The sequence below is a fragment of the Macaca thibetana genome, chromosome 6, assembly GCF_024542745.1.
Source record: "Macaca thibetana thibetana isolate TM-01 chromosome 6, ASM2454274v1, whole genome shotgun sequence".
Taxonomy (NCBI): Eukaryota; Metazoa; Chordata; class Mammalia; order Primates; family Cercopithecidae; genus Macaca; species Macaca thibetana.
The window spans coordinates 65,305,372-65,330,611 of NC_065583.1; the positions used below are offsets into that span (position 1 = coordinate 65,305,372).

Genomic DNA, 25,240 nt, shown 5'->3' on the forward strand with positions numbered 1-25,240 from the left:
ATTACATTTATTGATTTGCATAGGTTGAGCAAGCCTTGCATCGCACAGATGAAGCTGACTTGATCATGGTGGATAAGCTATTTGATGTGCTGCTGGATTCAGTTTGCCAGTATTTTATAGGGATTTTTGCATCAATGTTCATCAGGAATACTGGCCTGACATTTTATTTTATTTAATTATTTATTTATTTTTGAGAGTCTCACTCTGTCACTCTGTCACCCAGGCTGGAGTGCAGTGGCGCGATCTCGGCTCACTGCAAGCTCCGCCTCCTGGGTTAACGTCATTCTCCTGCCTCAGCCTCCCGAATAGCTAGGACTACAGGCGCCTACGACCATACCCGGCTAATTTTTTTTTATTTTTTAGTAGAGACAGAGTTTCACCATGTTAGCCAGGATGATCTCGATCGCCTGACCTCATGATCCACCCACCTTGGCCTCCCAAAGTGCTGGGATTACAGGCATGAGCCACTGCGCCCAGCCAACATTTTCTTTTTTTGTTTGTCTCTGCCAGGTTTTGATATCAGGATAATGCTAGTCTCATAAAATGAGTTAGGGAGGAGTCCCTCTTTTTCTATTGTTCGGAACAGTTTCAGAAGGAATGGTACCAGCTCTTCTTTGTACCTCTGGTAGAATTCGGCTATGAAGCTGTCTGGTCCTGGGCTTCTTTTGGTTGGTAGGTCATTAATTACTGACTCAATTTCAGAACTTGCTATTGGTCTATTCAGAGATTCAACTTCTTCCTGGTTTAGTCTTGGGAGGTGTATGCGTCTAGGAAGGTATCCATTTCTTCTAGATTTTCTACTTTATTTGTGTAGAGGTGTTTATAGTATTCTCTGATGGTCGTTTGTATTTCTGTGAGATCAGTGGTGATATACCCTTTATCATTTTTTATTGTGTCTATTTAATTCTTCTCTCTTTTCTTCTTTATTAGTGTGGCTAGAAGCCTATCTATTTTGTTAAATCCTGGATTCATTGATTTTTTTGAATCAATTTATTTTTTGAATTGGTTTTTCATGTCTCTGTCTCCTTCAGTTCTGCTCTGATCTTAGTTATTTCTTGTCTTCTGCTAGCTTTTGAATTTGTTTGCTCCTGCTTCTCTTAATTGTGATGGTCCTTTAATTGTGATGGTCAGGTGTCAATTTTAGATCTTTCCTGCTTTCTCCTGTGGGCAGTTAGTGCTATAAATTTCCTTCTAAACACTGCTTTAGCTGTGTCCCACAGATTCTGGTAGGTTGTATCTTTGTTCTCATTGGTTTCAAAGAACTTTTTATTTCTGCCTTCATTTCATTATTTACCCAGTAGCCATTCAACAGCAGGTTGTTCAGTTTCCATATAGTTGTGTGGTTTTGAGTTTTTAAATCCTGAGTTCTAATTTGATTGCACTGTGGTCTGAGAGTCTGTTTCTTATGATTTCCATTCTTTTGCATTTGCTGAGGAGTATTTTACTTCCAATTATGTGGTCAATTTCAGAATAAGTGTGAGATGTGGTGCTGAGAAGAATATATATTTTGTTGACTGGAGTGGAGAGTTCTGCAGATGTCTATTAGGTCTGCTTGGTCCAGCACTGAGTTCAAGTCCTGAATATCCTTATTAATTTTCTGTCACATTGATCTAGTGTCGAAAGTGTGGTGTTAAAGTCTCCCACTATTATTGTGTGGGAGTCTAAGTCTCTTCATAGGTCTCTAAGAACTTGCTTTATGAATCTGGGTGCTCCTGTATTGAGTGCACATATATTTAGGAAAGTTAGCTCTTCTTGTGTTGCATTGATCCCTTTTCATTATGTAATGCCCTTTGTCTTTTTTTATCTGTTGCTTTAAAGTCTGTTTTATCAGACACTAGGATTGCAACCCCTGCTTTTTTTTTCTTTCCATTTTGTTGGTAAATATTCCTCCATCCCTTTATTTTGAGCCTATGTGTGTCTTTGCACGTGAGATGGGTCTCCTGAATACAGCACACCAATGGGTCTTGACTCTATCCAATTTGCCAGTGTGTGTCTTTTAATTGGGGCATTTAGCCCATTTACATTTAAGGTTAATATTGTTACATGTGAATTTGATCCTGTTATTATGATGGTAGCTGGTTATATTGCCTGTTAGTTGATGCAGTTTCTTCATAGTGTCGACGGTCTTTACAATTTTGTATGTTTCTGCAGTGGCTGGTACCAGTTTTTCCTTTCCATATTTAGTGCTTCCTTCAGGAGCTCTTGTAAGGCAGCCCTCCCTGGTGGTGACAAAATCCCTTAGCATCTGGTTGTCTGTAAAGGATTTTATTTCTCCTTCACTTATGGAGCTTAGTTTGGCTCGATATGAAATTCTGGGTTGAAAATTCTTTTCTTTAAGAGTGTTGAATCTTGGTCCCCACTCTCTTCTGGCTTTAGGGTTTCTTCTGAGACATCCGCTGTTAGTCTGATGGGCTTCCTTGACCTGTCTCTCTGGCTGCCCTTAACATTTTTTCCTTCATGTCCACCTTGGTGAATCTGATGATTATGTGTCTTGGGGTTGCTCTTCACGAGCAGTATCTTTGTGGTGGTGTCTGTATTTCCTAAATTTGAATGTTGTCCTGTCTTGCTAGGTTGGGGAAGTTCTCCTCGATAACATCCTGAAGAGTGTTTTCCAACTTGGTTCCATTCTCCCCGCCACTTTCAGGTACACCAATCAAACATAGGTTTGGTCTTTTCGCATAGCCCCATATTTCTTGGAGTTTTTGTTCATTCCTTTTCATTCTTTTTTCTCTATTCTTGTCTTCACGCTTTATTTCATTAAGTTGATATTCAATCTGATATCCTTACTTCTGCTTGATTGATTCAGCTATTGATACCTGTGTATGCTTCACGAAGTTCTCGTGCTGTGTTTTTCAGCTCCATCAAGTCATTTATGTTCTTCTCTAAACTGGTTATTTTAGTTAGCAATTTCTGTAACCTTTTTTCAAGGTTCTTAGCTTCCTTGCATTGGGTTAGAACATGCTCCTTTAGCTCGGAGAAGTTTGTTATAACCCATTTCTTCTGAAACCTACTTCTGTCAATTTGTCAAACTCACCCTCCATCCAGTTTTGTTCCCTTGCTGGTGAGGAATTGTGATCCTTTGGAAGAGAAGGGGCATTCTGGTTTGGGGAATTTTTAGTCTTTCTGCATTGGTTTTTCCTCATCTTCATGGATTTATCTACCTTTGGTCTTTGATGTTGGTGACCTTTGGATGGGGTTTTTGTGTGGATGTCCTTTATGTTGATGTTGATTCTATTCCTTTCTGTTTTTTAGTTTTCCTTCTAACACTCAGGCCCCTCTGCTGCAAGTCTGCTGGAGTTTGGTGGAGGTCCACTCCAGACTCTGTTTGCCTGGGTATCACCAGAGGAGGCTGTAGAACAGCAAAGATTGCTGCCTGTTCCTTCCTCTGGAAGCTTTGTCTCAGAGCAACACCCGCCAGATGCCAGCTGGATCTCTCCTGTCTGAGGTGCCTGTCAATTCCTGCTGGGAGGTATCTCCCCATCAGGAGGCACGGGGGCCAGGGACCCACTTGAAGAGGTAGTCTGTCCCTTAACAGAGCTCGAGTGCTAGAAGCACAGCATATCAATTTATTAGATGGTGCAATTTATTTCAATGCATTAGATGGTGCAAATAAAAACTTGCCAGAACTTCCCTTAGAGTGCTTGTCTATGGAGAATTCCAATTATCCTGGAAAAAATGGTTATGTTTGGCTAGAGTCTTATACTTGTAATTAGAAGATCTGGATTCAAGTCCTTAAGCTCTGCAAATAATAGAAAAAGGAACATTGTACATTTTTATAAAAAATAATCTTTGCATCTTATAATTCAAAATATATATTCCCTTAAACAACTATGACCAATAACAACTTTAAGGAACAACTATTATCATCACCATTTTGCAGACAAAGGGACTCAAGTCCATGTGCCAAGGAATAAAACTATAGAATTATTTAAATGTGCTAGCTTATTCTGCCATACAATGTCTAGGCATGCCACAAGCGATGCAGGATAGTTCAGGATGACACTCTTAGTGAGTTTGCCATCATAGTTGACCCACCTCAATGCATGTCACCAAATGTGATTAGACTAAAAAAGGGTAAGATAAACCACCTCTCCAGGGCAGATACAGGGTAATCAAGTATTATTAACTGAATTCTTGTATACTCCAAAATTCATTTTACAGCCGTAAACACCAGTGTGGTTGCATTTGGAGATGGGGCCTCTAAGGAAGTATTTAAGGTTAAATAAGGTCACAAGGGTACAGCACTGATCTGTTAGAATGAGTGCCTTTATAAGAAGAGACACCATCTCTCTGAAGACTAGATTAGAAAATAAGAAGATAAAAGAAAAAGAAACTTAAGTAAATAAAAGACACCTGAGAGCTCACTCGCTATCAACTCCGCGCACGTGCAAGTGCACACACACACCCCTAGGAAAGATTATGTGAGGACAAGGCAGGCAGGCATCTACAAGCTAGAAAGACAGCCCTCACCAGAAACCAAATTTCCCAAGACCTTGATTTTAAACTTTCTTCCAGAACTGTGAGAAATAAATGCCTGTTTTTCAAACTATCCACCCTGTGATATTTTGGCAGCCCTAGCCAACTAATACACCAAGTACATAAGAAGCATGTGAGTGGCTGTTAATTTGTAATAAGAAATAACAATTACCAAAAATACTCCTTAAATACAATTACCAACAATACGCATTATCAGAGCTGTGTTTCAAGCAAAGCATGAAAGCCAGGAGAACCTGATTAAGAGGATATTTAAAATAGCCTGAGGTATGCTTTTCACCATAGGCACTCCCTCATCAATGCAACCAGATAATTCAGACTTTTCTCATTTTAATTCCTTTTCATTGTTCACTGCCAATTCTCATCTTAGTCTCAGGGATTCTCTTCGGTCCTCAACAGCATAAGGACATGTCAGAAACTTGAGAGGGATACACACTTTCTTTAAATATGTTTTAAAAATTAGAAAAGCTGTAAGCGATAGACTGAGATCAATACTGACTTTATCACTGACTTTTCATGTCTTGGCCATGATTCATTCTGTGTAGATCCAAGTCTTCATGGGTGCTTTAGTCTCCAAGAACTTCAGACAAATTCCAGGGCTCAGGCTATACCTCCTCTTCATCCTCCTTTGCCAAGGGCACATTACAGCTTATTAAGTGAAAGTACGTAAAATATCGTCTTTGGGCTGTACAACACAACCCACCTAAGAACATTATAAATTTTTCCCCAAAATTTTGCAACTAACTCTTAATTAGTGGTGAAACCCAGATCCACACTCTTTTTACTATTTCAGACATTATTATGAGTAAATAGATGAAGTAACCCAGAATTTCCTTGAAATAAAGATATATGTGGTCATTTGTAAACCACAAGTTAGCTTTTATAATTAGTGTTTTAAAAGCTAACTGAAAATAGACAGTTACTAAAATAGACAGTTACTATTTTTGCTTAACATTTTTATTTCATTAGCAGTAATGGCATGAACATTTGACAACACAGGCATGCTCACTGAGACACTTTTCTAAACCAATGAAAAATTAATCATAGAATTATCTAAACTTTTGCGTGAACAACTGTCAATTACTCCCACTTATTTGGAGATCGGGGAAAAATTAACCAGAAATACAAAACAGAAATTAATACAGAGTGGTTTTTCATTTTTATTTTCTTTGAGACCAAGTCTCACTGTGGTGCCCAGGCTGGAATGCAGTGAATGGCCCAATCTCGGCTCACTGAAACCTCCGCCTCCTGGGTTCAAGCAGTTCTCCTGCCTCAGCCTCCTGGGTAGCTGGAATTACAAGCATGTGCCACCATACCCAGAAAAAAAATACAAAAATTTTTTTTTTGTATTTTTAGTAGAGGCGGGGTTTTTACCACGTTTGCAGAGCTGGTCTCGAACTCCTGACGTCAGGTGATCTGCCCTTCTTAGCCTCCCAAAGTGCTGGGATTACAGACGTGAGTCATCAGGCCTGGCCTCAGAGTGTTATATTGACTAAGGAAAATAGTTACACAAAGTATTTCCATCACCCCTTTGTACATAAACCTGTAACTTCTAATGAGAAAGGGTAGAAACTATGTTTATTTACTTATATACAAGACAACACCAAAAACATACATAAATTTCACACAAATGGAAACTGAGTGGGTTTTCCCTTGAACATCATTTAATTTAAAAAATTAAAAGAGACATATAATTTCATCTTTTCTCAAAAGCATAGAAAGCATTCTAAACAAAAAATGGTTGAAGAAGACATAACTTAGTGCTTTATATTATAATAATAAAATAATAATCTCTACTAATTCAAGAATGCCATACCATAAAATTAATCCTATATACTATAAACTATTCACAAAATCATCAAGATAGTTTCCTTGTGTTGATTTTTTGGTTTATCCATTTTTTTTTTTTGGAGACAGAGTGTTACTATTATTGCCCAGGCTGGAGTGCAGTGGCGCGATCTTGGCTCACTGCAACGTCCACCTCCCGGGTGCAAGCGATTCCCTGCCTCAGCCTCCCGAGTAGCTGGAATTACAGGCATCCGCCACCACGTCTGGCTCATTTTTTTTGTATTTTTGTTTGTTTGTTTGTTTTACTAGAGGTGGGGTTTCACCATGTTGGCCAGGCTAGTCTCCAACTCCTGACCTTGGGTGATCTGCCTGCCTCAGCCTCCCAAAGTGCTGGGATTACAGGAGTGAGCTACCGTGCCTGGCCCTGGTTTATCTTTTTTTAAATTATAAGACATTTTTAAGAAGAAAAGGCCAATTTTTTAAATTACAAAGATGCTTTTAAAAATCTAAGATCCAGTTAGTAGAGAAATATGTTTTACCTCTCGATATTAAAAGTTACTTGTATATATCTAATGCTGAATTATCTAAAAATTCCTCACTCCAGTAAAATAATTATTTATTCCTTTAGCTTAGTCTTTAAGTCAAGACTCTTCTTATCTGAACCTCTAAAGAATTGGTAAAGAAGCCCCACAGGTGGCAGAGAGGTTTCTAGAAACTGACAGAGGAGTATAAGCAGGACAAATCCTTAACAATGCCTGGCTCCTTCACTCCCATTCACCCAGCAAGAGTTGCTCCATTTTTGTCAGATACATATTAAGACTCTGAATATCTGATAAATTTTTTGAAAAGGTGTTGTATCTAAAATAGTTCCAAAACTACTACTCTGAAGTAGATCCTATAAGGTATTCTGTGCGATAACCAAACACTGATGGAGACATTTACCACTGTCTCTAAAACACTTAGATTTCTCAAGCAAAGTACACACTTTTGTTGTTAATTATAGTGTTATCTACAATTTAATGTTTTCAACCAAATTAGTTCTAAATTGGCAAGTTCAATTATAGAGAATGATAAATAAAAAAAGAAAATCTATATATGTACATATATAGATATATCACTTATCTGTATGTGCTATTACATAGTAGCAGTCTTATTAGACAGTCACTACCATGCCAATCTAAAATACCTGAGTGGGTGACTATTATGCAACTTCTGTATAACCGGAAACAAAATACCCACACTCACAAAGCTATCTATAAATTATTGTACTCACCTGTTTATAGCAAAAAAGATTTCATAAATTTCAATAGGTCAATGAAACTACTTAAGGTGCATGCTTATAATTTTCGTATTTTCTTGTACTTTAGAATCAAATGAGGTCAACATATATTACAATCAGTCAAAAAGTGGCGAAAATAACCAAATTTAAATGGTGATGAAAATTGGACCATCATTAACGTGAGGGAGAAAAACTTCTGATTTCTCATTTTAAAAAAGACCACACCGTAACTAGCAGCATATTTTCAAAAGATTATTTAAAAGCCCACAGAATAGAGGTGTGCACTGCAGGGGTCCACTTGTACATGAGGGTTTTTTTTCCCCATAAAAGTTATATGAAATGCACCTGCCTCTCGTGCCTCCCCTTCCACCTTCTCCATCTATTCTGCCTCTGCCACCTGAGATGGCAAGACCAACCCTTTCTCTTCCTCCTACTATTCAACATGAAGATGATGAGGATGAAGATCTTTATGAAGATCTGCTTCCACTTTCACTTTATGAAGAAATAATATATTTTCTCTTCCTTATGATTTTCTTAATAACATTTTCCTTTCTCTAACTTATTTTATTGCTAAAATACAGTACATAATATATATAATATATAAAATATATGTTGACTGTTATTGGTGAGGCTTCTGGTCAACAGTAGGCAACTAGTAATAAAGGTCTTGGGGAGTCAAAAGTCACATGCTGATTTTTCACTGCACAGGGGCTGGTGCCCCTAGCCCCGGCATTGTTCAAGGGTCAACTGTACTTGTAACTTCCCCTGAGATTCTATTCCCAACCACTTATAAGAAAAAGGAAGAAATACATTTATTCAGCTTTTATTGTACACCTGGCACTACATCATTATATATACATTATCTTCGTCAATTCTCACAACCACCCTAGGAAATAAGTATTCACATCCCAATTTTAAAGATGACAAAGATAAGAACATAGCAGAGAAAGAATTTAAACCAGGTATGCTGAATCCAAAGCCCGTGATCTTTCTAGGTAATCAGTAGTTTCCAGACATTTAGATTTCACAGACCAGTACAATACACAGATACACATGCACATACACATTTACCAAAAACAAACCAATCAACTGGCAGACTTCGTGGCGCCATCAATATTTCATTTCCCAAGAAATGAGATATTTTTCAAAGCCCTACTATTTACCATCAGTATTATTTTAAAAACTGATATTAACATGAACAAAAAGTACCTGAAATTAAGAAACAAGCCTCCTGGGGGAAAAAGCCTTATACCAATATTTTCAACACAGAATAGCACAGGTTCACCAACTGGCAAATGAAAACAATTGTACTGAATCACACTGCTTCCCGTAAAAGAGGCAGAACACAGAACCCGAAACATTCTCCTACATCCTCTTCCTACTTTCATTACAAAGGTGATGAGAATGCATGTTGTCTTAACTAAAGCCACGGGATTTCTTAAATTTTTATATGCCAAGGTTCTGATGACCAAGAAAATAACAGAGGCTTTCACAATAAAGAAGTTTCTGGTATCAGCAGATTGTTCATTTCAATACAGGTATTTACTTTGCACTTTCACAGACAGCAGTTCTTCCTTAGGCTTTTTCTTCAAATAAAATCTTTAGATGTGATGCAATCAAAAGAGCTGTTAAAGAGTATAAATCTATTACCTTGTACCTAAGAGACTCATCCATCTTCAGTTGCATACCTGTCTTTCTAGCTTTATCTATCACATTTAATTAAAAAGAGCATCTTGTCTTCCTCGTGTTTTAATACAGCATCTGATATTAGGATGCTAAGTTACTAGGAGAAAGTCAAAATACAATGGATTCAGCTCATTGCCGAATGCAGGTACAAATTCATTAACAAATGAATTTGAGCTAAATTTTCAGAGTAAATTTATATTTTTTAAAAATTCATAGTTCGTCCTCAAAACAGTAACCTGTAGCAAAAGTCGTAACAATTCTGCAACACATATATCCAAATACTCATTACAGTCTCTCCCGTATCTCTATTTCTAGTCTCATTTACTTGTTAGGCAGAAAATAAGTTCAAGGGTCTAGTAAAGGAGGCAAATGGGCAGAAAACAACCTCTTGTTTGCTATCTCACTGCACTTGAAACGGACTTCTATAATTCACTACCATTTATAAGCGTCTAGCATATCAACATCACATTAGGTACTTTACTGCCTCCAATTCCTGGTCCATAACTATTCCATCCTGAAAAGTCATAATACAGTGTTATTGGAACAATCTATTCATATTGTAAATGACATGTTTTCTAACTATTTTTTAAGCCACTAGGGAGGTGAATTAAACATTTTTCCAAGCAATACATTTAAGTTTCAATCTTAATAAATTTAGTCATTGTGTATACTCTTCCTTTTACCCAGACCATGCATTCCTTTTTTCACTTACTGTTTAAGGCCTAATTCAAATGTGTTTTCCTCTGTGGAGTCTTCTCTATGGATCTAGACAATATCAACCCCATGCATCTTGCACTCAGCCTGTACTTGGAATAAACCTCCATAGTTCATTATCATGTATAAGCATCCAGTGTTTGGGGCACCACTTTAGGTGCTTGACACATTTCCCAATTAACTGCACTGCATAAAGCCTTTTTCTCTCACATCACTGAGTTTGTCCGGAGCAGGAACCGTAATATCCTTTTTATTTCCTCAGCACCTACCTCAGAACTTGGATAGTGACAGGAGGGACACTGTAATTACTTGCAATGTATGCTCAGGGAAGGCCTCTCTGATGATACTCGAGTAGAGACCTAACAGAAGGGAAACAGCAATCCATGTGGATATCCAGGGAAGAGGCATTCTAGAGGAGAAAATGAAAAGTGCAAAGGCCATGAGGCAAGAGCATTTTGGAGTGCCAGGAAACACAAGGCAACTTCTTTGGTCATAACAGAGTGGAGGGGCTGGGGGAACAAGGTAAGAGGTGAAATCAAATAGGCAGCATGAGTTTAGATCATGTAGGTTCTTACAGGCCTTTGGGTTTTACTCCGAGTTATAAGGAAAGCCTGTAAAATATACAGAACAAAGAAATTATCTGAATTATATTTTAAAAGGATGACTATTATGAGAGCAACACACTATAGAAGACAAAGGTAGAAGCAGAGAGACTAGAGGCACAGATGAGAGATTCATGTCAAACGTAAATGATTAGCCATAGGAGAAATAAAATTTCCTGGACTTCATTAATGAACATGGTGACCTAGACCCTCTAGTCCCTGTGACAAGACTGCAAAAGATGTTAGCACCTGTTACTTGTCAAGTACAACAAAACTGTCAATAAATTAGTCTGATCTCAGAAAACAAAAAACAAAAACAAAAAAAACTGTTTGCAAGGCAAATGACACTTCATTTACAAAGGTCTTTACATAATGTACATTAATTCTTAAAACTTTAGATATGGATCCTCAAATCCATCAGATTAATGAAAGTCAAAACTACAGAGACAGGAATGAATTAGTCTTTCAGTAATAGGAGATTTTCACACTAAGCATTAAGTAAAAATACTTAAGAAAATATAATTTAAAATGTAAATTTTAAAACTTTTGCTGTCCAGGCATGGTGTCCCATTCCTATAATCCCAGCACTTTGAGAGGCTTAGGCCAGAGGACTGCTTGAGCCCAGGAGATCAAGGCTCCAGTTAGTTATGATCATGCCATTGCACTTCCGTCTGGGGGAGAAAGAGAAAGAGGAAGAGGAAGAAGAAGGGAAAGAGAGAGAGAGGAGGGTGAGAGAAGAGGGTGAGAGAGGATGGAGGGAGGGGAAGGGGGAAGGGAGGGAGGGAGGGGAAGGGGGAAGGGAGGGAGGGAGGGGAAGGGGGAAGGGAGGGAGGGAGGGGAAGGGGGAGGGAGGGAGGGAGGGGAAGGGTGAAGGGGGGGAAAGGGAAAGGGACGGAGGGAGGGGAAGGGAGGGAGGGGAAGAGGGAAGGGAAAGGGAGGGAGGAAGGAAGGAAAGAATCTGCAGGCAGGCAGGCAGGCAGGCAAGGATCTGCTTGAAAGCCTTGGAGAGTTAACAACAAAGTAATGATTTACAGGCCAGGATCTAGAAGAAATGGCAGCCCAAGAAGGTAACACAGACTTTGGAGGCACACCTCCCCATCCTTTCACAAAAGTAGATATTCAAATGGTTGACTAAAAAAAAAAGTAAAGGCAAGCCATCTTAGCAATTCAGAGACTATTAGAACCACAATAAAATACCACCAGACACCCACCAAAATAGCTAAAACTAAAAAGACTATTACTAGCAAGTTCTGGAAATGATGTAGAACAATCACAACTTGTATTCACTGCTGGTGGGAGTATAAACTGTACAACTACTTTAAAATTAAACACATATATTTTGGTAAATTGCAGAAATGACTCCAAATCTTCACCTCTCACTATAAACATAACCTTTGAAGTATGACTTTGCAGCATGTTCATCAACAATTAGAATCTATTTCCCTATTCCTTAAATCTGGCTTATTCTTTCAAATTCCTTTGGCCAACAGAATATGATGAAAATAACAGTGTGCCTGTTCTGTACTAGACCTCAAAAGGCCTATCCTATGTCCTTTGTGCTCTCTCTGAATGAAGTGAACAGCCCAGGGTAACCTGCTAAATGATAACAGACATTAAGTCCAGTCATCCCACTGATTAAAATCATCCCAAACTAGACTCGGCAAACTGTTGAAACATGAGCAAGTCAGCCTTAGATCAGCCAAGCCCAGCCAGCCAACTACCTTGCCCACCTATAGACTTGTGAACAATAATAAATGGTTATTGTTTTAAACCACTAAATTTTGAAATGGTATGTTATTAGCAATAGCTAACTGATGTTACCAAAGGTAAGGTCCTGCCATAATTTTTAAAAAATAAAATATGTAGTATTGGCTTTGTAATTAAAGTGGCCTTCGGCTTGAAAAACAGTGAGCGATCTATTCGGAAAAACTAGAAATTCATTAAAAAATTGTTATCAGAGGCTGAAAAAATAGGAACTTGTGATATGCAGTAACAAAAAAATGGCAAAATTGTGTTCCCTATAAAACTCAGAGGATGAAATATTTACTTAATAAACATTTGGATTTGCCTGAGATCTCTAGGCAGAATATTGAAAATAAACTGGTTGTTCCTAACTGTACACCATAAGGCAATATGGCAACAAAGAAATAAGCTAAACAGAAAACTCATCAGTTACAAGGAGAATTTAGAAAAAATAAAGGGGGGCAAGGACTGTGTGGGGTTGCAAAACACAACTGCTTCTCATCTCCAGTGTATAAGCTGGCAAAATAAGTCTCCAAATATAATATAGTCTGGGACAGTAGATCAAAGCAGAAGAGTAACTGTAAAACCCTTTGTTAATGTCTCTAAAAGAATTATAAAGAACTTATTCCAACTTGAGGGGGTTACGGAATTAGATTAAAGAAGGCCTACAAAAATCTTAAGAGTTGTACTGGCCAAGGTGATACCACTTAGACTAAAAGAGATGGAAACTATTCGAAATTCAAAAGGCCTCCAGGCCCCCAACTTTCTATAGATATGAAGTAGGATGAAAATGTTGCTTAAAGGGCATATTTTCCAGCTCAAGTAATGGTGGTGTAAGAAGCTGGGCATTTTAATTCTCCAGCCCTAATCTGGAAAGACATCTTCAAGGAAATGAAGATATCAATCAATGAAACTGTACTGTAATAGATGCTTTTATATTTGCTATCATATTTAATTTCCAGAACAACCTTGTGAGGTAGCTATTGTCCCAATTTTCAGATCAGAATTTGGGCCTCAATCAGGTAAGTAATCTGCTTGACAACCTCCAGCAACTTCTGAAGTGTCAGACAGTGTGATAACAAAGCTTGTGCTGTTTTTACTACATACCAGTGCCACCACTGGTCCTTCACCTTATTCTCTATTATTTGTCAAAAATACAATACAGAGTTATTTTGGAATTGGATAGTAGGACAGCTTAACCCTTTATTTCGTACATAAATGCAGGAAGGTCAGGGAGGTGAAATGCTTTGGTCTCAGGGCGCACAGCTATTTAGTAACAAAATGTAAGCACTCTCTACGTTATTATTAACATGAAGAAAAAAGAAACCACAAATAGTAATCCTCAGCTAGACTTTTTTAAATATAATAAACTTATACTTCTCAAAAATTGTAGGACCTCAATTTAAGATAATTGACTTCTATAATTTCTTCTTATACTAATAAATGTGATATATTAAATTTAACGGTTTTAAATGAAGAAAAATTAATGGATAATTAATGCTACTAATATAAAGGTAAACCCCTATTGTCTAAAGCAGTGTAAGTAAAGCCTACAAGAGTAGAAACTGTGAGAGGCAGTCATACTTGAATCTAAATCTAATTAAAATAATTTGGCTGAAAGCAAAAGAATCACAATCAATGTATGTGGAGGGGAAAAAACAATCATGTCAGAATTCTTCAAATTAGGCACTCATTAAAACAATATAGTCACATTCCTCCCTTTGTCAATTTAAAAATTAGCACCTATCATCTATACTATCCTCTTTTTCTCACCAGAATACACAGGATGTCTATTTATCTACAAAATTTTTACAAACATGTATCTAACAAATATAGAACATATATTTAAGAACCTTTTATCTCTCCTAACAGGCTCTGATGCTATAAATCAGTAGAAAATGGAAATAGGAGGCTTTCTTAATGAAAATAGTAGTGTTTTTAAATTCAAAGAAATGAGAGAGAATCTGAAGATTCTGATGGCATATGTAAGTAAAACGTAACGACAATGCACAAACAATCCAAGTCACCAGTTAATAGAAACTTCATATTTATGTGAATTTAACTATGATTCATGTGTATTAATTCAACTATAAACTCTGCAACCAGAAATAGAATAACTAAATAATGCAGACAATTAAGTCCACACTTCCCCTGAAAAAGTGTAAGCTCTGGAGTGAGTGTAAGATGGAAAAGATGAATCTGCTGTTTACTCAGTCAATGCATGCCAAGGTCTTGTGTGTTTCCAGGATCTCATGTGTGCTAAAGATGACACCAATGTTAAAAGATACATACATGTATTCTGAGTGCTTAACTAAAAAAATAGCAACAGTTCCAACAAAATTGCTAAAGAAAAGTAACATAGGCGACACAGACTTATTTAGAAATGTTATACTTACTCCTTATACGAAAATTAATTCAAGATGGATTAGAGACTTAAATGTTAGACCTAATACCATAAAAATCCTAGAGGAAAACCTAGGTAGTACCATTCAGGACATAGGCATGGGCAAAGACTTCATGTCTAAAACACCAAAAGCAACGGCAGCAAAAGCCAAAATTGACAAATGGGATCTCATTAAACTAAAGAGCTTCTGCACAGCAAAAGAAACTACCATCAGAGTGAACAGGCAACCTACAGAATGGGAGAAAAGTTTTGCAATCTACTCATCTGACAAAGGGCTAATATCCAGAACCTACAAAGAACTCCAACAAATTTACAAGAAAAAAACAAACAACCCCATCAAAAAGTGGGCAAAGGATATGAACAGACATTTCTCAAAAGAAGACATTCATATAGCCAACAGACACATGAAAAAATGCTCATCATCACTGGCCATCAGAGAAATGCAAATCAAAACCACAATGAGATACCATCTCACACCAGTTAGAATGGCGATCATTAAAAAGTCAGGAAACAACAGGTGCTGGAGAGGATGTGGAGAAATAGGAACACTTTGACACTGTTGGTGGGATTGTAAACTAGTTCAACCATTATGGAAAACAGTATGGCGATCCCTCAAGGATCTAGAACTAGATGTACCATATGACCCAGCCATCCCATTACTGGGTATATACCCAAAGGATTATAAATTATGCTGCTATAAAGACACATGCACACGTATGTTTATTGCAGCACTATTCACAATAGCAAAGACTTGGAATCAACCCAAATGTCCATCAGTGACAGATTGGATTAAGAAAATGTGGCACATATACACCATGGAATACTATGCAGCCATCAAAAAGGATGAGTTTGTGTCCTTTGTAGGGACATGGATGCAGCTGGAAACCATCATTCTTAGCAAACTATCACAAGAACAGAAAACCAAACACCACATGTTCTCACTCATAGGTGGGAACTGGACAATGAGATCACTTGGACTCAGGAAGGGGAACATCACACACCGGGGCCTATCATGGGGAGCGGGGAGAGGGGAGGGATTGCATTGGGAGTTATACCTGATGTAAATGACGAGTTGATGGGTGCAGCACACCAACATGGCACAAGTATACATATGTAACAAACCTGCACGTTATGCACATGTACCCTACAACTTAAAGTATAATAATAATAAATAAATTTAAAAAAAAAAAAAAAGAAAAAAAGAAATGTTATACTGGGATTCAATGTGGTACTTTCCCAAGGCACTCCCTCTCCCTCTCAAGAACAGCCTTGTCTCTGAGATTATCACCTTTTGCACTAAAGTGAGACCCTAAATTCCATCCCTCCCTAAAATGAGATCCCACCGTATATTTTAAAAAAAAAAGGGGGGCTGTCACTCATTTTAAAATTATGTGCAAAAAGAAAAAGAAAAGTAAGTTCTGTGGTCAAGGCTGGCAGAGATGAGGATTAAGGAAAACTATGTGTGACGAATAAAGGTGGCCTTTATATATGGCCTTGGGCCAACTTGCCACATAAATCCCTTAATGTATAACTCTTACCTAAACTATCTGAAAGAATTTTTATATCAGAGCTCCAAAGATTACCTGAAACTACTAGTAAACCAAACTTCTCCAAAAGGAGTATTGAAAATGAAAAGCACCCAGGTGAACAGCACTCTCAGAAAACAGGTCATGCTTGCCCTCTGTCAACTAACACAACTGATTGGTGGCCACACATTGCATTGCTCAGGAAATGTTTACACTTTTATGCAAGTCGCTGCTATTAACTTTTGAAATCACTAACAATAAACTACTCAGTATAAATTTCAAGTTATAAATCCAATATGAATAGTTTATATATCTGATCAGCAATTAAACAATGGGAGAGAGAACTAGGTTAAAAATAAAAGTAATAAAATAAAATTTCTTCTTCTTTCCATTTCTAAGTGAAATTATGCTTCCCAAACCTAACTCACATTCTGGCACTGACAGAAAATGATAATGTTTACGCTCTACAAAGCAGTTAAGTAACAACACAGCTTGAGGCTGAGTGGCTGGGAACTCAGGTCCCCTCAGACACTGCTTGGCTGCCCCAAGGGCATATGAAGTCAATCAGTATCTCAGCTGACCTCCCACCTACTTGTATTGCAGTTGAGTAGCTAAGCTCTAAAAATCTCCAGTATGGGCCGGGCGGGGTGGCTCAAGCCTGTAATCCCAGCACTTTGGGAGGCCGAGACGGGCGGATCACGAGGTCAGGAGATCGAGACCATCCTGGCTAACACCGTGAAACCCCGTCTCTACTAAAAACACAAAAAACTAGCCGGGCGAGGTGGCGGGCGCCTGTAGTCCCAGCTACTCCGGAGGCTGAGGCAGGAGAATGGCCTAAACCCGGGAGGCGGAGCTTGCAGTGAGCTGAGATCCGGCCACTGCACTCCAGCCCGGGCTACAGAGCAAGACTCCGTCTCAAAAAAAAAAAAAAAAAAAAAAAAAAAAAAAATCTCCAGTATGGATTCTATTTTATGCCCCCAAATTCTCTGATTCTCTAGTACTATAAGTGCTCCATCACCCAGAAAGCCCCACCAGAAAAAAAACAGGAACAATTCTCAACCCAACCCTTTATCAAGGTCATTCTCTTACTCTTCACATTTGGCAAATGGAAATAACTCATCTACCCTGAGGAGGGTTTCATGGGTATCAAAACAAAATGTTTAAGAGCAAGATAAAGATTATGAGAATAGGGTTTATTAGAGAAGCCATGGACCACACTTAAACAGGTGGCAAAGCAATCACTATGGAAGCAAAGTGGCTACTTTATTAAGCTGCAAATTATTTTCAGCGCTCTGGGCCAATAAAAGAAGTAACTCACTGCTTATTAATTGCAAAGGCCCAATGAGAAAAAAAACATAAAAGCCCACAAAACAATACCTGGCACGTATTAATTGGTCAATAAATGCTTATCTATTATCATTATTGTCTTTGAATATGGTGGTATCAGGTACAGTGATTACTGTATGCTCTGCAGCTATCAAGACCCTCAGCTTTGATCAGCCCCACCCATCCAGGCTGACTAGAATTCAAGGCAGCAGGCCCTTATCCACAGAAGAAACAATAAGGTAGCTCAGCCACTTGCAAATTTTATATAATATTATGAAGAAATCAGACATCCCCTCAGCCTCCAAAGGGGAGCCCTGACCCACACTTACCTCTTGACAGAAAATGTCCTCATGAGAAATGCTTATACTTTTTCAGGAATGACTATTAATTAGATTCCATTTTAATTTGTATTTTTAAACTTATCTGGTATCTTAACCTATATAAGATCTTTCAGTCTCCAAAGATTATCGCTTTTAGGAAACATACAGCCAAAATATATAGAATTAGGTAGCACTATTTTATTCATAAAGGTCATTCATGTGCACTGTTGAAAAGATGCACAAATATGCTATTATGTGGTAGCAGTCTTATTATTAAACAGTCACTACCATGTCAATCTAAAATACCTGAGTGGGTAGCTATTAGGCAACTTCTGTATAGCTGGAAACAAAATACCCACTCACAAAGCTATCTACAAATTATTGTACTCATCTGTTTATAGCAAAAAAAAGATTTCACGAATTAAAAGAGGTCAATGAAACTACTTAAGGTGTATGCTTATAATTTTCATATTTTCTTGTACTTTAGAATCAAATGAGATCAACACATAATTACAATCAGTAAAAAGGTGGCAAAAATAACCAAATTAAAATGGGGATGAAAACTGGACCATCATTAACATGATGGAGAAAAACTTCTGGTTTCTCATTTTTAAAAAAGACCATGCTGTAACTAACAGCATATTTTTAAAAGATGATTTATTCTCTTAATCTAAAATTGAAAATTAAATAATACCATTCACTTCCTCTTTTAACAAAAAATAATGATTACTTTATGCCTGTCTCAATGCGGTGTTTTGAGGCTATGTGTAGACTTTTGAGTCCTATAGCTGAAAGCTACTAAGTAAATACAAAGTATTAAAATTAAGGATGATGACATAGAAGCCAAATTTTTTATCTACATTTACAGTTGGCACATTGCCATACTATCCCTGTGGATTTCTTCTTTCACGGCTCATACTCTCTGAAAGGTCACTGTGAAAAAAAATCCCACAGGGAGGGAGTTCAAGCAGCCTACAATAGAATATTAGTAATTAAGGAAGTGGTATTCTTCCTCTATATTCATTTAAGAATCATTTCTACTAAAGAGAAAAGGAACAGTGATTTGTTAAAAATGATGGCTACAGACAACTCAGTCTCAATTCTAATAGCCAGGTTAAAAAGCAGATTACTGTACTACTGTACAGGTTTTTTTTTTTTTTTTTTCAAAGAGCAAATTATTGTACAACCCACCAAGCCAGTATTCAGCTATTCTTCAAGATAATATATTCATCATAAAAATTATTTTCCAGAGCAACTCATATTCCTAATAATAAACTACAGCACTGCAAATTCAAATTCAACTAACATTAACTTTAGTCACTTATGATGTGAGAGCCATAATAGGCATTTCACAAACATTATTTCATTTAACTCTATCAACCCTACAAGGCAAGTATTACCAACACATTTTCAAACTGGGGTATTTACCACAGAAAATTTCCCACAGTCTAAAAATTTAAATTCAGCTTTCTCACTTCAAGTCCAATGTTCTCTCCATTATATCAGATTAAGTTCTCATCTAGCTGTGCCAATAATCAACTTACACATCATTTAACCTCACTGGGACTGAATTTTCTCATCAGTAAACTTAAAGGGTTGATTTATTTCTAAGAGGGATGTGTGTGTGTGTGCCTTTTTATAAAATTTACCATTATAATCACTTTAAAGTGTACAATTTAGTAGCTTCCAATACAACCACAATGCTTTCTAATTACAGAACACTTTTACCACACCAAGAAGAAACTTATACCCATTAAGGTCAACTCTCCATTCTTTCCTCCTCCCAGACCCTGCAACTACAAATCTGTTATTTCTATGGATTTGCCTAACCTGGATTTTTCATATAAATAGATTCATACAATAAGTGATCTTTTGTGTCTGGCTTCTATTACACAGTATAACATTTTCAAGGTTCATCCACATTAGAGCACATATCAGTACATCAACCCTTTTTATAGCTCAGTAATACCCCATTCTATGTATATAACACAGTTTATCATTCACTGAGAGACACTTGGGTTTGCTATGATCTGAATGCATTCTTTAAAATTTATATGTTGAAACAAAATCACAAACACAATAGTATTAAAAGGTGGGGCCTTTCAGAGGTGATACAGTTATGAGGGTAAAGCCCTCATGGAAGGGATTAAGGCACTTAAAAAAGCTTGAAGGAAAGGGTGTGCTCACTCCCTCTTGCTCTTCTGCTATGTAAAGACACAGCAAGAAGGCCCTCACCAGACACTGGATGCCAGTCCCTACATCTTGAACTTTTCAGCCTCCAGTATTGTAAGCGATAAATTTCTGTTTCTTATAAATTACCTAACTCAGGTATTTTGTTATAGCAGCACAAATGGACTGAGACAGGGTTATTGCTACCTTTTAGCTATGAATAGTGCTGCTATAAATATCTGTGTACATATTCATGTTTGAGCCTTTGTTTTTAATTCTTCTGAGTATATACCTAGGAGTGGAATTGCAGGGTCCTAGAGTAATTCTATATTTAAATTTTGGAGGAACCACCAAACTGTTTTCCACAGAAGCTGCTATATTGTTCCCACCAGCAATTTATGAGTGTCCCAATTTCTCCACATCCTTTCCAACACTTATTTTCCTTATGAAAAAAAAAAAATTATAGCCATTCTAGTGGGTATGAAATGATATATCGCTGTGGTTTTGATTTCCATTGCTATAACGACTAATGATGTTGAGCATCTTTTCATGTTTATTGTCTATTTGCATATCTTCTTTGGAGAAATGTCTATTCAAGTCCTTTGCCTATTTTAAAAATTAGCTTGCTGGCCAGGTACAGTGGCTCACACCTCTAATCCTAGCACTTAGAGGCCTAGGTGGGAAGATAGCTTGAGCCCAGGAGTTCAAGACCAGCCTGGGCAACAAAGTGAGCTCCTGTCTTTACCAAAAAAAATTTATTTATTTAGCCAGGCATGGTGACAGGTGCCTGTAGTCCCAGCTACCTGGGAATACTGAAGCAGGAGGGTCACTTGAGTCCAGAAGGCTGAGGCTGAAGTGAGGTATGACCATGCCACTGCACTCCAGACTGGGTGACAGGGCCACCCTATCTGAAAAAATATTAATAAATAAAATTAGGGTTTCGTGTTTTTTTGTTGTTACTGAGTTGTAAGAGTTCTTTATTCATTCTAAATACAAATCCCATAATATAATTTATGTAACTGTAAAATGTTTTCTCCCATTCTCCAGGTTGTCCTTTCAATTTCTTGACAATGTTCTTTGATACACAAAAATTTTCCATTTTAATGAAGTCCAATTTATCTTTTCTCTTTGGTTGCTCATGCTTTTGGTGTCATATTAAGAATCCATTGGCAGAAAAAAAAAAAAAAAAAGAATCCATTGACAAATCCACTTAAGATCCCTTTCGGCTAGAAAATTCCACAAGCCTTTGCTAATTCCATAAATAAAGTTGTACCTGGACAATTCTGGTCATTTTACTGTTGAGAACAACAAAGATGTTATGCTGGGATATTTATGGTACTGCTCTCACCAAGGAAGTAGCAGCACATTAAATATGGGTAAACTTACCCCTTTATAATGGATAGGGTAGAACTTCTTTATGTCTGAAAGAGACTTCTTATCTACTCTAACATAAAGAAGAAACCAAGAGGGGGAAAGAGAAAGAGAGGAGGAAAGGGAAGGAGCAAAATCTCATGGTTTAGAAACCTCATGAATTAATAAACACACACATAGTTTTAAAAGACATTCTAAACTATATGTCTAAACATGTTAATCCCTGAAAAAGGAAGTCTCCCAGCAATAAAAATCTGATATTTTAGCAATTACTAGAATTCCAACAGAATTTACATGAATAGAATTTCTAAAATCTTCTTCCATCACTTTAGTCAACATGTTAGTAGACAGTATTTTAAATATGGCTTTAAAGGCAAATGCACTGCTGAAGGACTATTTTAATAGATAAATCATATTTACCAAAAAAAGAAATAAGAAATGGAACATGCAAACAACAGAATCCTATGTAGTCATTTAAAATGATGTTGCTGAGTAGAAGTTCATTTACTGACAATAAAAGATGTTGTTTACAATATGCTTTATGGGGAAAGACAACTAGTTTACAATGGACACATTTGGAAAGATATATGCCAATTAAATATGTCACTCAAAGTGATTACCTCTAGGTAGGATTGTAGGTGAATTTTATTTTCTTACATTTTCTGATTTTTCCTCAATGTAAATTACTTGTGTAATTTTTTAAAAGTACAAAAGAATTTTTAAAAAGATAAAATCAAGGTTCTTTAAACATGAAATTTATAAACAAGAATTTATTTCTACACATTCATTTACTATTACGTTTCATCTTCACCCAGTATATGTAAGTTGTGAAATACATGTTTTAGTTAACCAGCCACAACAATCACAACATAGTGTTTCACTGATGTTGTAATAGCAGTTATTGACTATAAGCAAAATTTATATAAATTCCAGATAGTCAACCAATTTTTAAAAGCTTAAAATATGATATTTTTAAAGATACTGTATAATTTGCTATTTCATTGACTATACTTAGGAATCAAACATTTATGAAACAAGCAAGTTAAAAGGGTTTGTAAAAATTAGATATTAATCCTGCCTGTGTCTCCTTTGTGCTGGTAGCAAAGGGTAGTATAATTGGCGAGATAAAGGATAACACTGCTTCATCAACCCTATTTCTATCCCTTTGTTCATCTATGGCCCTAGTTATGGTATATTCCCACTGCCTTATGAATATCATTCTCCAGCATATGATAAAGTAATAAAATTGACCGTTCCTTGTGCACTAACCAAACAGCTCTCTTCAGCAGATCCTCAAATGTATCACCCAGATACAGTCCAAAAACACAGAACTGATGGTGCTAGGCTGATGCTAAATACCCAAAAAGAAAACACCCAAACCAGACTCATAATCATTAGGCATCTTGGGATGGCTACATTTCCAAATAAGTCCTGTGATGTAAGACTTGAGGATCTGATTAAATCCTTAAAGTATTTTAGTTTTTTAAAATATGGACATGGCATTTCTGAAAGATTGCAGCTTTGGATCATAAATATTAAGGACAGCTGAGAAACTTTGAAAAACAAAAATATTTTATATGAAAACTTAATAGAAGAACCTTCACTTTTCCCAATACCATCAAAATGGCCAAAAGTGCCCAATAATTTGTTCTGAGAAATACATAGTTACAATTATTCTTCCTCGTCATATAACTTTAACTTCCTCTAAATAATTCTCATATGAAGGAAAGAAAAAATCTGAAAAGACTATAATCTGCACAATCCATTAAAGACATATTTAAGTAGTCACATAGTAACTAACATTGTAAACATGCTTAAAATCTTATTTAAACTATGCCAGGAAAAAAGAGTGTTTCTCAACCCCTTTTACTGCCAAAATAATTGGGACTGGATTCAATATCCAATAATGCAAATTACTTATAAGAAAACAATCTAGACATCTTTGTCTTTAAGTAAAATTTACAATAATACCCTCAAAATTATAATACCAGATTCAGAAAACCAATTCAAAAAATCACCACTGATGTTCAAAAGCTAATATAATTCAAACAACATACAAAATTCTCACATTTTAATTGATTTCTGGATATAGTATCACTGACGTAGTGGGCTCATTATGAAATTAATACTCTACTATTTCCAGCAGATGCTGGGTATATTATCAACCAAGGAAGCAAGAGATCAAGGGGTAGCCACTGAACACACATTGTGAATTCCTAGGATACAGAATAAATCTTCATATAATTAGACCACTTCAGTTTCCAAGCTGATGCAGGGTAAAGGTTCGGAAAAGACTGGCTTTCAAGTTTTACATGTATCCACTTCTCTCTCTTAACAGATAAACTATACATCTGATCAAGCCACAGACATCTCAAGACTCAAAAGTCACTGAGTGATCCTGGAAAATAATGCATCTACATGAGGCTCCTCTATAAACCTCAAGGGAAGCTGTATTACTGCGTTTTCATACTGCTATTAAGAACTGCCCAAGAAAGGGTAATTTATAAAAGAAAGAGGTTTAACGACTCACAGTTCAGCATGGCTGGGGAGGCCTCAAGAAACTTATAATCATAGCAGAAGGCAAAGGGCAAGCAAGACACCTTCTTCTCAAGTTGGCAGTAAGGAGAAGTGCCGAGGCAAGGGGTAAGAACCCCTTATAAAACTATCACATCTTGTGAGAACTCACTCACTATCAGGAGAACAGCATGGGGGAACCACCCTCATGATTCAATTACCTCCACCTGGTCTCTCCCTTGACACACGGGGATTATGGGAATTGTGAGGATTACAATTCAAGATGAGATCTGGGTGCAGACACAAAGCCTAATCGTATCAGAGACTATGGCTATGTTCCAGCATATTTCTAGATAGTTTCTCCCTCTCATCACTTACCACCCTATCCCTGAACACACATACACAATAGCCTCACTTTCCACCTGGCCCAATTTAGACTCCAGGGTCAGTTACTAAAATTTACTCTTTCGTAGACATAGGCACACCCTTTGTCCTTTTCACCCTTCACTAAAAACACCTGGCAAAGATAAAAGCATGATTAAACCCAATTGTCCACCTACTCCACATGTGCACCTGAGCAATTAAAAATAGATGAAGAAAAATACACAACCTGCCAACAGTTCTCGTCTCAAATTCATGATCACAAATCACAACTGGGCAATCAACACTGTGTAGTAACAGTAAAACACCCTAAAATTACCTACTTTGTTCAATTGCCCAATAGCCAAAATAACTATTTCACACTTTGTCCTCTGTTTTCAAACCTACTGGGACCACCCCATTCTCCCAATCTCATGACAGCAGCACTGAGAAAATAGAAGCAATCAGATCATTACAACTTTCTCTTTCCACCATCAAAACCACCTCCCTGACCCATCCTCTTTTTTCTCTATGAAGACAAAAGAAACGTTCCCACTGTGATTGAATCCAAACTTTCCGTTTGTGCTCTGAATCTCACATCTCACTTTCTCAAGAAATGTATTAATATATCCCTCTCCATTCTGCATCATTTTCTCCCCTAGTGGATCCGTGGCATCTGCATACAAACCTCCTCTAATATCTCCAGTCACTGAATCCACATTCCCCTACATGAACTGTCCTATTTCCGAAACAGTTACCTGTATCACTATTTCCACTCTCACCTCATATTCTTTAGTCAGTTTATCCCAATCACGTTTCTTTCTCCTCCTCTCAATTGTTATTGAAATCATAATTGTCTAGGTCATCACAGAAGTCCATTTTACGTAATCCAACAGTCACATGTCTGTTCCTCTCTTTTCTGACCTCTCAAATAGCATTCAGTA

At 37.1% G+C, this 25,240-nt stretch overlaps 2 protein-coding genes across 6 annotated transcripts in view; one reads left to right on the forward strand and one right to left on the reverse strand.

Annotated features, from left to right (window-relative positions):
* Positions 1-25,240, forward strand: part of ATG12 (autophagy related 12) — a 1,142,999-nt gene that overhangs the window by 719,583 nt on the left and 398,176 nt on the right. Inside the window, exon 1 of one of the 3 annotated variants that reach the window (XM_050793114.1) lies at positions 11,439-11,442. The exons of the other annotated variants lie outside the window; for them this stretch is intronic. The gene's annotated coding sequence lies outside the window, so the exon portion shown is untranslated. Of the gene's footprint in view, positions 1-11,438; positions 11,443-25,240 lie in introns of those variants that run through there. 3 annotated transcript variants of the gene reach the window in all.
* The window catches only part of COMMD10 (COMM domain containing 10), a 971,919-nt gene that overhangs the window by 121,055 nt on the left and 825,624 nt on the right, over positions 1-25,240 (reverse strand). The window lies entirely within an intron of this gene.